This window comes from Microplitis demolitor, chromosome 5 (genome assembly GCF_026212275.2).
Source record: "Microplitis demolitor isolate Queensland-Clemson2020A chromosome 5, iyMicDemo2.1a, whole genome shotgun sequence".
In the NCBI taxonomy this organism is placed as follows: Eukaryota; Metazoa; Arthropoda; class Insecta; order Hymenoptera; family Braconidae; genus Microplitis; species Microplitis demolitor.
Genome location: NC_068549.1, coordinates 16,932,385 through 16,946,213, shown reverse-complemented (window position 1 = coordinate 16,946,213; position 13,829 = coordinate 16,932,385). Strand labels below are relative to the sequence as shown.

The window sequence follows — 13,829 nt, the reverse complement described above, 5'->3', positions numbered from 1 at the left end:
TTCTTTATTACGTTTGATCATTGATTTTTATCTAAACCTCAGGATGAATAGCGAATAAAAGTTGGTTTAAAACGTTTTTTAATCTATTTTCAGTTTTGTGTCTTGGAAAATCAGTTCACGACTTAAAAGTTTTATTTCTTATACTTGGTAATCTTTTCATTTCTACTGGATTATTCTACACTACAGGTCTTTGATTTATTCACAATATCTGGCACTCCTTGGTTGAATCTGCAATTGATTTATCCTTTATAAAGTATTCAATATGCACGAAGACTCTGAAAATCTATAGAAAAAGCCAACATACAGCCGGTTATTACATTAGCGGTTTCTCATTTGTCAATAGTTGCAAGAGTAATGTAATATTTTTAATAAAAAAAAAAAAAATTTTTTCTTGAAAAAATATTTGATTGCACGTATAGTTTTCTAAGAAAAACATAAGAAATCACGCATTTATTTGTTCAACGAATTCTTTCATAGGCAAAATCAACTCCTAACATAATCAAGAAAACAAGAATAGCGCTTGAAGAAATAATAGAAAGATTGATTGGTTCTTATGTATGCCATTACGTTAACTAAATAGCAATGACATATGCAACATAGAAAAATACTAATCAATACATAACATTAAAAAACAAGTACATTATAATTATTGTAATATATTGCTGCAATAACTATATCACGTACTCGTTGGCTCATTAACAATCAGATGCAACATACGAAATCTATCAATTACAACGAAAGAAATGTATCGTGTTTATCACCATACTCTTATTATGCTATTGCAGCAATTACCATAAGTATGGCGTTATCTACTACACTGTATAGTACAAAAATCTTTGCGTAGTTTACATGTCTGTATAGCGGGATCGACTAGATCAGTATGGGCTTGAGTCCCATGCTACATTGAAGAAATGCCAATGCAACTAGGCTGAGTTACAATAGATACTTGTGAAGTAGTCAATACACTATCGGATTACCATCAATACTACGTAAATGTAATTGCTAATTTTTTTATATAATCTCTATTAATATCAATAATGCTGTACATTAATCAAATTAAAAAAAAATCATAAATAAATAAATTTGAAAAAGAAATTATTAGTTTATTTTCTTATTCATCTTTTAAATTTTACAAAAAATAATTCCTCATAATTTAAAAACTAATTGTTCTAGAAGATATATTTTTATTATTTAAAGCAATCAATATATTTCAGAACATATTTATTATATTTAAATTTCGACTGTATCCCATCGAGAATTTTTAATTGGTATGAATTGATTTCAATCGAGAATAAAAAAAAATCATATAATTTATACTGAAAATAATTAATATTAATAATAACATAGATTTATCATTAATATTATGTTCTTATATATTTATCTACTTATAAATATTGGGTTTAATCTTAAAATATTTATGGATAATATATTTGAAACTATAACCAAACATAACCTATGTTTTGACTTTAATAAACTTTGGTACTACTGCAATATAAAAATACATAGTTTTACAATATTGAATAGGGTTATCTGCCAGAAGCATTTTGGATACCCCCAAGCAGTATGAGCCTAACGCCCATAATACTGACATGGACTCATACGCCATGACTATTGTGAACCATTGTGTTACCATTCCCGTATGGTCAAATCATCTATGTATACAATTTTTAAACGAATGAAAAAATACTTGCTACCATACAGCATGATGGTATCCACGAAAAATTTCTTTCCGTGTAATTCATAAGCTCCTTCAAATACATGTACTCCATGTATGCATTAGACAAAAAAGAATGAGGGAAGGGTATAAACGTATTTAGGTAGTGAAAATAGAATGGATAAGGATGATTTTTATGGACAAAGAAAGAGTAAATAAAATGATGAGAAGGAATGGAAGGATGAGAACGACGAGTTCGATTGTACCTAAGAAAAAAGACGAGAAAATAAAATGATGGAGGTACACACAGCGATGCCAGTAGTCTAAGAGAAGGATATAAACTCGAAGGGTGAGAGAAGGTCAATTCGTAAATGGGTAAAGAGAAACGAGTCTGTGGTGAGCAAGAAAAAGGAGAAAAGAAGAGTTAAACGAACGTCGAAGCATTGATCTCTTCGTCTTCTTTTTCTTCTTCTCGACTCTTTCACCTTGATTCATCTTGATCGTTTTTTTTTTCCCAACTATTTCGTTCTTTTGCTTTTCGTTTTATCGATTGTCTCTACACACCAATACTTGTGTGCACAAAAAAAAAAAAAAGTTATTTTACTTTTTTTAATCCTTTAAAAATATTTTTTATATCTTGCTGGAATCATTCTGTCATTAACATTAAAAAAAAAAACATCTGAAAAACGGTTGACCCATAGAGCCAACCTCAAAATTTCCCGCTATTTTTGAGCCCAGAAAGCTCGAGTACGTTATTATTTGCCAACTTTTGAGCTCTTTGAGTTAAAAAAGAAACGAGGGGACCGAAAAAAAAATCCATTTCGCTGAAAAAAAGTAATTTTTCGCTTTGACTACATTTTGAAGCAAATCGGTTGAGTGGTTGACGAGTTTTATACACAAAAACACATGGACGTCCACCCAAAAATAGTCAGAATAAGTTGCTAGGACCTGAAAACGCCGGAATCTGATGAAAACTCGATTTTTGAAAATTTTTTACTTTCATAGCGGGAAGTCGAAAATATGTATATTTTTAAAAAATCATCACGTATACAAGCTTTAAATAAAATGTAATTTCGAGAACAGGAGCTAGGAACTTCGACTAAAAATATTAAACGAAACAGATAATTATTTTTCTTTAGAAATATATTAAAAGAAGTAATAAATTTACTAAAATTCAAAAATTGTAAAAATATAAAGTAATAAAAAAGTATTTTTTTGTTGGGTTACATATTGTTGTAAACACAATAACTCTTAAAAACATCAATAGATCGACCTAATTCTTTTTGCACTAGCTTCGGATTGTTATAGAAAAGAGCTCTATGGAATTTCTCCATTGAAGTCTTCCTTATTCAATTATAATAAATAAGTAACAAATATATTCGATTGCTTAACAAGGTTAACTGATATTCTTGTCTGCTTTAGTTTAACATTTTTTTGGAAAAGCACAACTTTTATCAAACTCTAGCAACAATGTTGGCATAGCAATAGTAAAAAAGAAAAAAGAAAAAAAAAAGACCTCTAAAATTTAATTGTCAATCGGAATAATAGCGATTCAATTTGAAGCATTTACGTGAAAATGAACATGTAATAGATGCATAACAGTACAGACAGCGGTATTTAAATTAATGAAAAACCAATAAACAATAAATTTTGTATTCCAATATCTATTATTGAATTCAGTTTAATATGATTTTCCGATAAATAAATTAAGGATTCCTGATAAAGTACACGGAGAAAACGAGTCTCGAAAATATTTTAATATTCAATATATTTTAGTAAAAACTCTAATGCGAATTAATTGTTTTATCTTTATTACTCATTACCAAATAAATAGTAAAAATCACAAAATTTATATTGTAAGTTTATCTTTAAAAAATTGTTATATTAGTACATGTATTACTTATTAATTCGTATTCTTTATTAATAGAGCAGCAATTTTTATAAAGAGTATATTAAATCATTATTAAATGTTGGATTGTATATTTCATTATACGATTTAACGATTTTTATTTTGTAAAAATGAACTAAAATTGTGTACTCAATACTAAACAATTTAAAAATATTACGGTCTGTATAGTAATTTGTGTATGCCTCGGATAAATAGCAGTATCAAATATTATAAAGCAACTAAAAATTGCTAATTGGATTGTCAATCAAGCTTCACCGCTGACTTTTATAACTTCCAAAAAATATAGATAATATCAAATTTTCATTTCAATCTGGGCCCGAAGTTATGACTGTAGAAGAAACCAAGTTGAGTACAGTCGGGTCAAAAAGTTTCGGAATACCTCTCAAACTGATCTGCTAGTTTTGTTTGTGGCCCATTTTACCTCTCCCCGTCCCGACACTTTTCATGTTAAAAATTTTTGTGGGCCCAATTTGCCCTCAAATATTTAAAGGCATCAGAAATTTTAGGGGGGACATTTTGCCCCTAAATATCTCGAAGCATCAATAATTGTGGGGGGCCCATTTTGCCCCGCCACCTTCCCTTACATTTTTACATTTACACGTTTGGCAGTGTAAAAAATAAAAATTCACACTGCTGAAATTTCACACGGGATCGGTGTAATTTTCACACTAAAATTTTTACACCGATGCATTTACACTACACCGGGTCCACCAAATTTTTTACAGTGCATGTACAAATATTTACTACAAGTACAAATATTTATAACAGGTTGAGCGACTTTCGTTCAAAGAAGACATCGGACTGGCAGATTGAAGACAGAATTCGAACACGGGAGATCAGGGTTCGAATCTCGGTCAAGTCAAATGAGTTTTAAATATCAAAATTACCACCGACACTCACCCCGTTTGCACGAGTAAATTTCAATAAGCATGTATAGCCGAGTTTATTCGTATGATTTCTTTCTTCGGGTATTGTCTGAGAGATGTAACATATTAATTAAGTGGAAAAGTATTAAATTTTAAAAAACTGCCACTGTAATAACTAGTAAATATTTATTATAACATGAAGATTTCAAGTGTGCATTTTTTCATTTTTTAAGTTTTTTTTTTTTTTTTTTTAATTTTATTCTTTTGCACGAAGTTCAAATTAATTCACACTTACCCGGGAATAAAGGAAGATTTCTTTTAAAAAAATTTAAATTTAATTATGGTGAAAGGATTAATGATTTGTTAGAATTTGTTTAAAGACTTAACACTATGCTAAATGTTGTAAATAAAAAATTTAAAGTGATTATGTAATATGTATTAGTTTACCTAAGAATAAAATATTACCCTACGGAAAAGGGAGTCTGAAGGAATATACAATTTCCCTAAGGATCATTATTTGAAATAAGTATCCCATTCTTCGTTATACAGGGGTGAGAGAAAGACACGGCGTTTCACGAGCGCACATTTCCATGTAACGGAGCTAATTAGCGAGTTGCTCTATGCCTCCGCCCCTTCTCGACACTCTCTTCTGCATTTTATTGCTTGCAGACATGAAAATGACATTACTATACTACCGACAGAGACACATTCTCCAGTAAGAAATAGTCTATCCACTCAAATATATACACCTAGAATAAATTAGTATAGATACAAATCGTAAAATACATCAAACAAAAAAAGTCACAATTGTGAAAAAACGTTTGTTTATCTACTTACTAAATCTTTATACATTATTTTAGACAATACCAAAAAGATATATTTACTCATTTAAATTTTCTATTCATTATTCTTGTGTTTTCTCAATATTTTAAAAACACTCCTGAGTTTTGGTCATTGCTACTCAAAACTTGAAGGAGATTCTGAGAAAAAGACTACGCTTCGATGAGATCCGCTTGGCACTCGCACATCACATCACTCTTCCCCGCCCACAATTCTCATACCATCCTTTACCTTCTTCTCTCTCATCTTATAGTTCAGTAGAAAATAAAACAAAAACCGAATATATATTCGAGTGAAACGTTTGCATAGTACTCGTCCCAAGCGGAAGGAAATAGAAAGGTGCCCAGCAACGCTCAGCTAACGATACCATTATTTTTCAACAATGAGATTTCCGGGCAAAGCACAAACGCCGTAAAAACAGTTATCTTTTTTTTCTTTAAACTGTTAGTCCTTTTTCTGGAAAATAAAAAGAAAAAAGAAAGAGTTTCTTTACGTTTCTTTATCCTTTTTTTTTTTTTACTTATTTTATTATTCTATACTCCCTCGTGCTCCTAACTCACATTAGCATTTTCCATGACCCTACGCTATTTACACATTGCCTTTGAGTCTCTTCTTGATCGTCGAAGGAGTGTCATACAATTTTTCCTTTCAGATGGACTTGTCAAATTCAAATATTTTTCCCATCCAGATAAACAATCTCTAATATTAATAAATAATATAAAACTATACAAAAATATATATTCAAATTCAATTTGCATTGAATTTAAATACAATTTCATTTTTATATGGATTTTTCATCCTCCTAATCCCGAATCAATAAGCACTATACTCTTGGTGGACACCATTTATCATAAAAAATAAATAAAAAGTATTGTAATACAAAAATTTATTACGAACATTGCTAAATTCAATTTTATAAATCGCTAAAATATAAACGTTTATTCTATAAAAAAAAATTTCAATCTCTTGAGTTTGTTAGGAAATTTTCATATAATCTACGATTATGACCAAGTGTTTTTTTTTCATCATCTAGATAAATATATATATATACATTCCATTTTTATTATAATAAAAAAAGCCATGAAACAGATGTAAAGCCTCTTTTCCATATACCTGATTGGGAAAGATAACATAAAAATACATACAATATATATTTATGTAATGTATATACATTATAATAAATCTATGAAAAGCGACACTCGTTTACTCGCGTGCGAAACATATGAATTTTAGTATACATATAAAGATGTTGAAAAAAAACGAAATTTTTTCGTCGTACTCTCACCGTTTCAAAAGATTTTATATGCCAAAAAAAATCTCAAAAAGATGAGCTTTGGTAGAAAAACGTGAAGCAGTGATCAAATTTATATTCAAGCTCCAATGAAGTAATATGTGAAAATTAAAACGTAAATTTTGTCTAAAGTGTTGAATCCTCGATCTTATCGATCAACGGCATTCTAAAAATGAGTTGATATTGACTACGAATGATTGAGTCATTATGAACTGTTAAGGAGCTATAAGTTAATTCATTTTCAGAGACAAACTTTCAGCATTAACTTGAATATATCGAATTAGAATATCAAAATGTAGTTATTTGAAAATGACCAATTGTTTCTTCTAGATTGAGATAAAAATGAAACGCTTTTAGCCATATTTTGATTAACTAAAGATGAAAAGTCCTTAAGACACGCCGCGTTAATAAATGTATGAGTTCAGTGAAAATATAACCAGTGCGCACGTTGTTAAAGTCACGTATTTCTGTCAACTTTAGGGGTAGTTACAAGAAAAAACTAAATTCTATTGGATTCAAACCAAGTTTTATATATTTTTGACACAATTTTACTGGTTGATTTCAATCAATATTCAATATTGTCAAATAAACTTTTCGTATTACCTGCATTGAAACTACGAGCATAATAAACTTCTAACAAGTTTTTTGTTTAACATCTTAATAGATGATAGTCGTAGCTTTTCTGAATTCTAACATGACACGCCGAAAAAAAAAAAGAAAAATTTGAGCCGAATAGCATTTATTTGAGCAAAATATATGACGTTTTTGAACAATTCATTATTTATTTTTGGCAAATAATGTACTTATTAAAAATAAACAATGATAGTATTTAAGTTAACAGCATATTTAGCTAGCTCGAATATACTTATTTTTTATAAAGAAATACTAAAAACGAAAATTTTCGATTGATTCGGTTTATTACTGACCCAAACATTTTTTTCTTCCAGACATAAATGTGCTTAATGGTTTTCTCAAATATATGCAGAACTAGACCTCCTAGATGTAAGAACTAGTAATAGTCTAAAGCCGCTAGAAATAGATGTAAAAGGATCAAAGTTAGTTTATGGCTTAGAGATCAAAGTTAGTTTATAATTCATGTCGTTAATAATTAATCTCAACTCTTAATACATTTTTAAAGCATAAATTCATCTATGAAACAGAAGTTCATCGATTTTAGCTATAATTGTTTCGTACAGTGGTAAAGTTAGATATTTATAGTGTAAATTTTAAACAATAGATCAAATATTTGAACATTGTTTGATAAATTATTTCAAGCAAGCAAGTTTGTGTAATTATTAACGGAAATCAAACCATAAAGCTTATTGATTTTTCAAGTTTCATAATCCCTTTGTATGAGATCCAAAACCACCACGATCATCTTAATACAATTTCTACCGTCTGTATTTAGTGCTAATTAACACAGATAGATGCTAATGCTATTAAAGTATACGATCTTTGTGCTTACAGAGTATGGTCTCCTATATGCATATGTAATGAAGAAAACAAAAAAACATCAATGAGTTTATCCGTTTCTTTTGAATTTCAAATTTTTTTTTCCTTTTTGGCGAACGACCTTTCTAGTGCCAAATGCGAGTAAATTATTGTTTTAATTACATCCTCTGCTGCTTTAACTCAATCAGTGCTGCCAGAACGTGCGATATTTTTACCCCCTTCTGCCATTACAGTCAATGCTATTTCACCTCAAGAGGTGGTAAAAATATCGCATATTCTGGCAGCACTGAACTCAATATTGATTCATAATTTTGAAGAAATTTATCAATAAAATGAATAAATAACAAGTGTTTATTCAATAAAAGTTTGAGATAAATTAATAATATTTCCATTGATAGATAGGGGAGGAAGGGGCAAAACGGGGTACTTAAGGAAATACGAAATTTTCGAAGACTTAAATACACTGAATCTTTTTTTTTTAATGACATTCAAAGTAAGTAGGAAAAATTTTCAGTTATCGTTAAAAAAAAATTTTTCATTTTTGCGGGCAAAATGAGGTACCCCAAAAAAAGATAAAAAAAAACAAAAATTTCTGGATTTTAAATGAATTTGAGTAAGTAAAACTTTTTTGCAAGTAATTTACATTTAAAAAAATTATATTTTACATGATTATTGGCTACAAAAGTAGAAAAACAAATTTTCAATAGTTTCTATCATAAAACAAAAGTCATTAATATTTTTCAACTGACAATTGATTTTTGAAAAAGTTTAACAAAAAGAAATTCAAAATTACGCTCAATTATATTTACAAAAGTGATTTTGGAATGTTTAAAAACCATTTAAAATATAAAATTTCTTTTTTTACAAAATTTGGGGGGTACCCCGTTTTGCCCCCCCCCCCCTTTTCCTATATATTATAATTAAAAGATAAAATAAAACGTATACTCTTGAATCAGTCGATTAAGTATTCTCGAGTTAATTTGAGTCGACAACTAATGGTTGCTTATCAACGTTCGTGTCATTCTTCACGAGCAATGGCACGTTTATGCACACATGTAGACTTACACGTTACGTTGATTTGTTTCGTGCGCGCAATTTCGTTAACCAAGCATGTCGGTCAGAGAGTTCAGATTATTATACTGTCATGAAACGCACGACTATTAGCGTGTCTCAATTGTACGTGCCTTTAATATATACATACATACATATATATAGTTTTACGTTTCCTCCAATATACCCTCATGAAAAATATGTTAGCAGGAATTTATATGATTTAAAAATTATTGTTGCGTACTATGAAAAATGTTTTATGTTATGACTTGACCACAATTACTATATTAAACACTTCCTGAGTCTCATATAAAACCATAAAACTACCCAACACATTATTAATGTACTAATAACAATTTAATCACTTAATCATCAAATATCGACGCAGAATAAAATATTTTACTCAAATACAAATTAATAGTTTATAAATTACTATAATAGATTTTCCATGATGTGGCATTCTTGAGGTGTGAGAATCAGGTCAACGATCGCGTGCGGAAAAATGGAAAAAAGGAAAGACGTAAAAAATAGTACAGAATTAAATTACCAAGAAGGTATAGATACTATAATATATAAATGCCATTAAAATTTGATATTGTTATTAAAACAATACTTTTAAGATTTAAATATTATTTATAAATTTCAAGATTACGAAGATTGTATAATAATATATTTTTTTATCAGAGGAATTTGCAAGCATATACACGGAATTGATTACAAATAATAGCCACGTCATAAACCGGTTAGTAACTGGCGTATTACCAAGGCTAATTAATAACCCACGCGATGAGACTCGGCGCGGCGGCATTTTGTCAATACGCCCTACAGTTTATTGCCACTTGACGCCTTGAATTTTGATCAAGTTAAGCCAATTAATTGATTGGTTTAATTTGATGAACTACATGGAATAAAAAAAAAGTTGGTTTCACTAAAAAATCCATTTACTAAATGCAAATAAATCGTTAAGTGCATTATAATATTTCTTTGTTTTTTTTTTTCAACGAACAGAAAATTCTTTTGCAATTAACGGGATCACTATGTTTTAACATACAAAAGAAAAAAGTAAGTTCTCTACTAATTTTATTTAAAATACAGAAGACGTTTTGAATAATTGAATTATATGACATTTTAAATATCTTGAATAATTTTAATAAAAAATTTTATTGGGCAAAATGCAAATTATGATAATTATTCAAGTGCACAAAAAAAACTATTAAGAAAAAATTTTTTCCTTATACTGATGACAACGGTATTTTAATACAGCTCTGTTTGCGATATAAAAAACCAGTTCTGAAAAATTCTAACATTTATTTAATAGCCAAGTATGTAATCGGTTTTGAGTTTTTTATTTGCTGCCAATTGTAAAACGTTATATACTCCATACTAACTTAAAACATTTTTTACCAATACAATCACTTTATCTTGTTTCCAAAGTTTATTAAGTACATAGTATATTATTATGAAAGAAAAAAAAATTTTTTGGCTCAAAAAAAATATTGTCGGCTCAAGAAATATTTTTGGATCGATTAAGGCAATCAAAATATTTTTGCATCAAATAAAAATTGTCTTCAAATGTTTATCTTAAATCAAAGTTTTTTTTTTTTCAACTTGGGTCAAAAATAATCGGGTGGGAGACAGCGTAACTCGTAATGGGGGTCAAAATTCAGGGAAAGTTCCGAGATAATGGAATCCGAGTTAATAGAGTTCGACTGCTTAAAATATTCTTTGAAGCAAGATATGTTACTTATTGGTGGTAATATGAAATTTTTTGGAATGATTAAAATTTTTTTAACGTGAGAACGTTTGCATGCTGTAACCAAGAAAACAAGTGTGTAGCTTACTAATTTAAGAGAAACTTTACTTCAGGAAAATGTATATATATGTATATATATATATGGAGGAGAGAGAAATCATCGGTGCTAGGCAGCAGTGGCAGAAGTAGTTCGGCACTCACCACAAGATCGCGCGCAGTCGTGCGTGATGTCCCTAGTAAAAGACACATCTTAGAACTGTGATATGCTAAAACTGAAAGCAATTTCGTCTCGCAATAATTAACAAGGACTTCATATAAATTTATCATAAAAATAACAAAATATTCTAACGATGAACTGATGTCAGAATCATCAAATTAGATAAATAACATTTAAATGCGATTTTTTTGTGAATACAATTAATAAAAATACTTAAAGTTGAGAAAAAAAAATTTCTATTATGCTTAATGCTAAAAAGTAATACTACTACATCTGACTGAGTGACGAGTATGTACTTATTTCAATGGTAGTATACCCAATATTACATAACGGCATTGTTGTTTAGTTTCAATGTTTCCATTAATCATTTCCCCCAATCTTATCAAATAGAAAGTTTGTTTCAAATAAAAACAAACTTTTGGGATAAAAAATATACGAACTCTTAATTCTAACAATTATTCCTACTGGATCCAAAAAATCAATATCTCAGAGCTAGATTATATTTCTTCAGCCAAGAAAATGGATTTGAAGAAAGAAAATTTTCATTTTTATTAAAAAAGCAAACTTTCAAAGTAAGTGAATTTTTTTCTTGGCCCAAGCAATTTTTAAACTTCAATTCAAGAAGTTTTTTTTCCGAGCAAGATGATTTATTTTCTCTATTCCAGAGATTTTTTAGTAGTCAAGAAATATTTTATTTTTATTTAATAAACGAAATTTTTTTGAATCAAGTGGTTTATCATATCTTGGCCAAATAAATATTTAATTGTGAGAAAGATATAATTTATTTGAGTAGTTTAATTGCGTGAAATAAGTGATTTATTTGTGTCAAAGAAATAATCCAATTGCTACAAATAGATAAGGTCTTCAAATATATGTATAGTACCACCAAATTTTAGGTTATTTATCACAAATTTAAGATCTTTACCATAAATATATCAATTACTTACCTCAAATAAATGATATATTTCTGTCAAATTATAAAATTATTTGAATCAACTGTCATATTTAGTTGTACCAAATGTATTTATTTATGATTAAGAAATAGTTGAAAAAAAAGCCACAAATAAATTGATTTATTTGGGACAAATATTTCTTTTTTTCAGTGTAGGAATTGACAATGCTGTCTTGGGTCGGTTGTCATCCGCCGAGCCTTGAATAGTGACCACTGGGCCCAGACTTGGGCCAATGGTGGGATATTTTTAAATCAAGTCTTAGGAATTTACCACTAGGCCAATCCTGATCCAACGCTTGCACTAATGGTGCAATCACATGTCACATAATATTTTTAATCAAGCCTTAAAAATCTGTAATCAGGTCAAGTCATCAAGCCTGAGACGAGTTTCTCAAGGTTTATTTAAGCTTCATCAAACCATTGAACTCAGCCTATGGCCAATAAATCAAAAAATAATATTCGTTGAGATGAAAGTAGTAGAACAATTGGATAACTAATTATAGTTAAAATATAATATACAATACTACAGTAATAACATTTTTTTTTCGTTAATCTGAGATTTTATTCTGTACGTGATCGAAAAAGTTTACTAGAGTGAAGACTTGACTCAATTTTTAAATCAATAAGAAAAACAGTTTAAAGGATTAAAAAAAAAAAATTTTTCAAAAGTTACTTTTTGCTGATTTCTATCAAAATATAATTAGGTCTATCTCGTTATAACATTTTCGATTCGTAAAACTAAAAATTAAAATCTGACAATCCGGTTGTATAACACGAAATATTATACGATAAAAATCCCGTTTTTTGTAAAGATTAGTGTAAAGAAATGTATTTTTAAAATCGAAGCACTCAACAACATATGTCTAATACTAAATTTAAGTCGAGCTCGAAAACTGCTGTATATTTCACTGTTGGCCCACTGTTCAACTGTTTTTAAGATTTTTTATTTTAACGTAAGCATTTCAAAAGTACGCTATTCGTTTTATAAGACTACTTAAGAACGGTTATCAGATAATCTTGTCCAAGCTTTTCTCTGAAATAAAAGCTCTAAACGCAAAATAAAGATACAGACCCGATGCTTTACTCTATGAACTAGCGAAGTGAACTTCAATTTTTTGATAACTTCCATTTGTTGACGAGAAAAGCTTGGATAAAGTTCCCATTTACTGTACAAGTGCAACAAAGATTGTGTCGTTTATCCAGTTGAGTGCAAGTAGAGAAACAAATGAAAACGCGTCTTGAGAAAATTTTTAGGAAAAAATTTTATATCGTTAAATATATTGATTGTATACACCACAACTTAAAGTTAATGTTAATAATCACGTGACCAGCTGTACGAGGGATTGAGCCTTAGGTTACAGAGCACTGGAGAAAATAGTTAGCAAGGTGCTTGATATACACTTTTAGTGCTTGGCTTATTATAGTGTGTTATAAGTTTGTTGCTTGAGGTCTGTAAAAAGATCAGTTGCGCACAATTTATGCTTACCACATGTTACTAGCTCGTTTATGTTTATATACACAATCAACATAGTATATTTATTCCATATTCGATTCAATGAAACGGATGTAGATGTACACATAAAAACGCACATGTTTAAACAAATTCGGAAATAAATAAATATATATACATGTGCGTATCTGTGTGTGCATGTAATTGTATGATATAGAAACAGACTTACCGTTAAGTATAAAGTAGACTATATATTCACCGGATGTCGTTGGAAACCGTCGAACTTCGAGTACCTGGACAACCCACTATTTCCTGAAAAAAAAAAAAAAACAACAGACATGTTATTTTTTTTTTTAGTTAAAATGACTTCAAAAAAAGTATATTATGAGAGTATA

The 13,829-nt window shown here is 29.1% G+C and overlaps 1 protein-coding gene across 1 annotated transcript in view; it reads right to left on the bottom strand.

Annotated features, from left to right (window-relative positions):
* The window catches only part of LOC103573800 (uncharacterized), a 123,040-nt gene that overhangs the window by 73,087 nt on the left and 36,124 nt on the right, over positions 1-13,829 (bottom strand). The window contains exon 2 of the mRNA XM_053739259.1: positions 13,664-13,746. The gene's annotated coding sequence lies outside the window, so the exon portion shown is untranslated. The remainder of the gene's footprint in view (positions 1-13,663; positions 13,747-13,829) is intronic.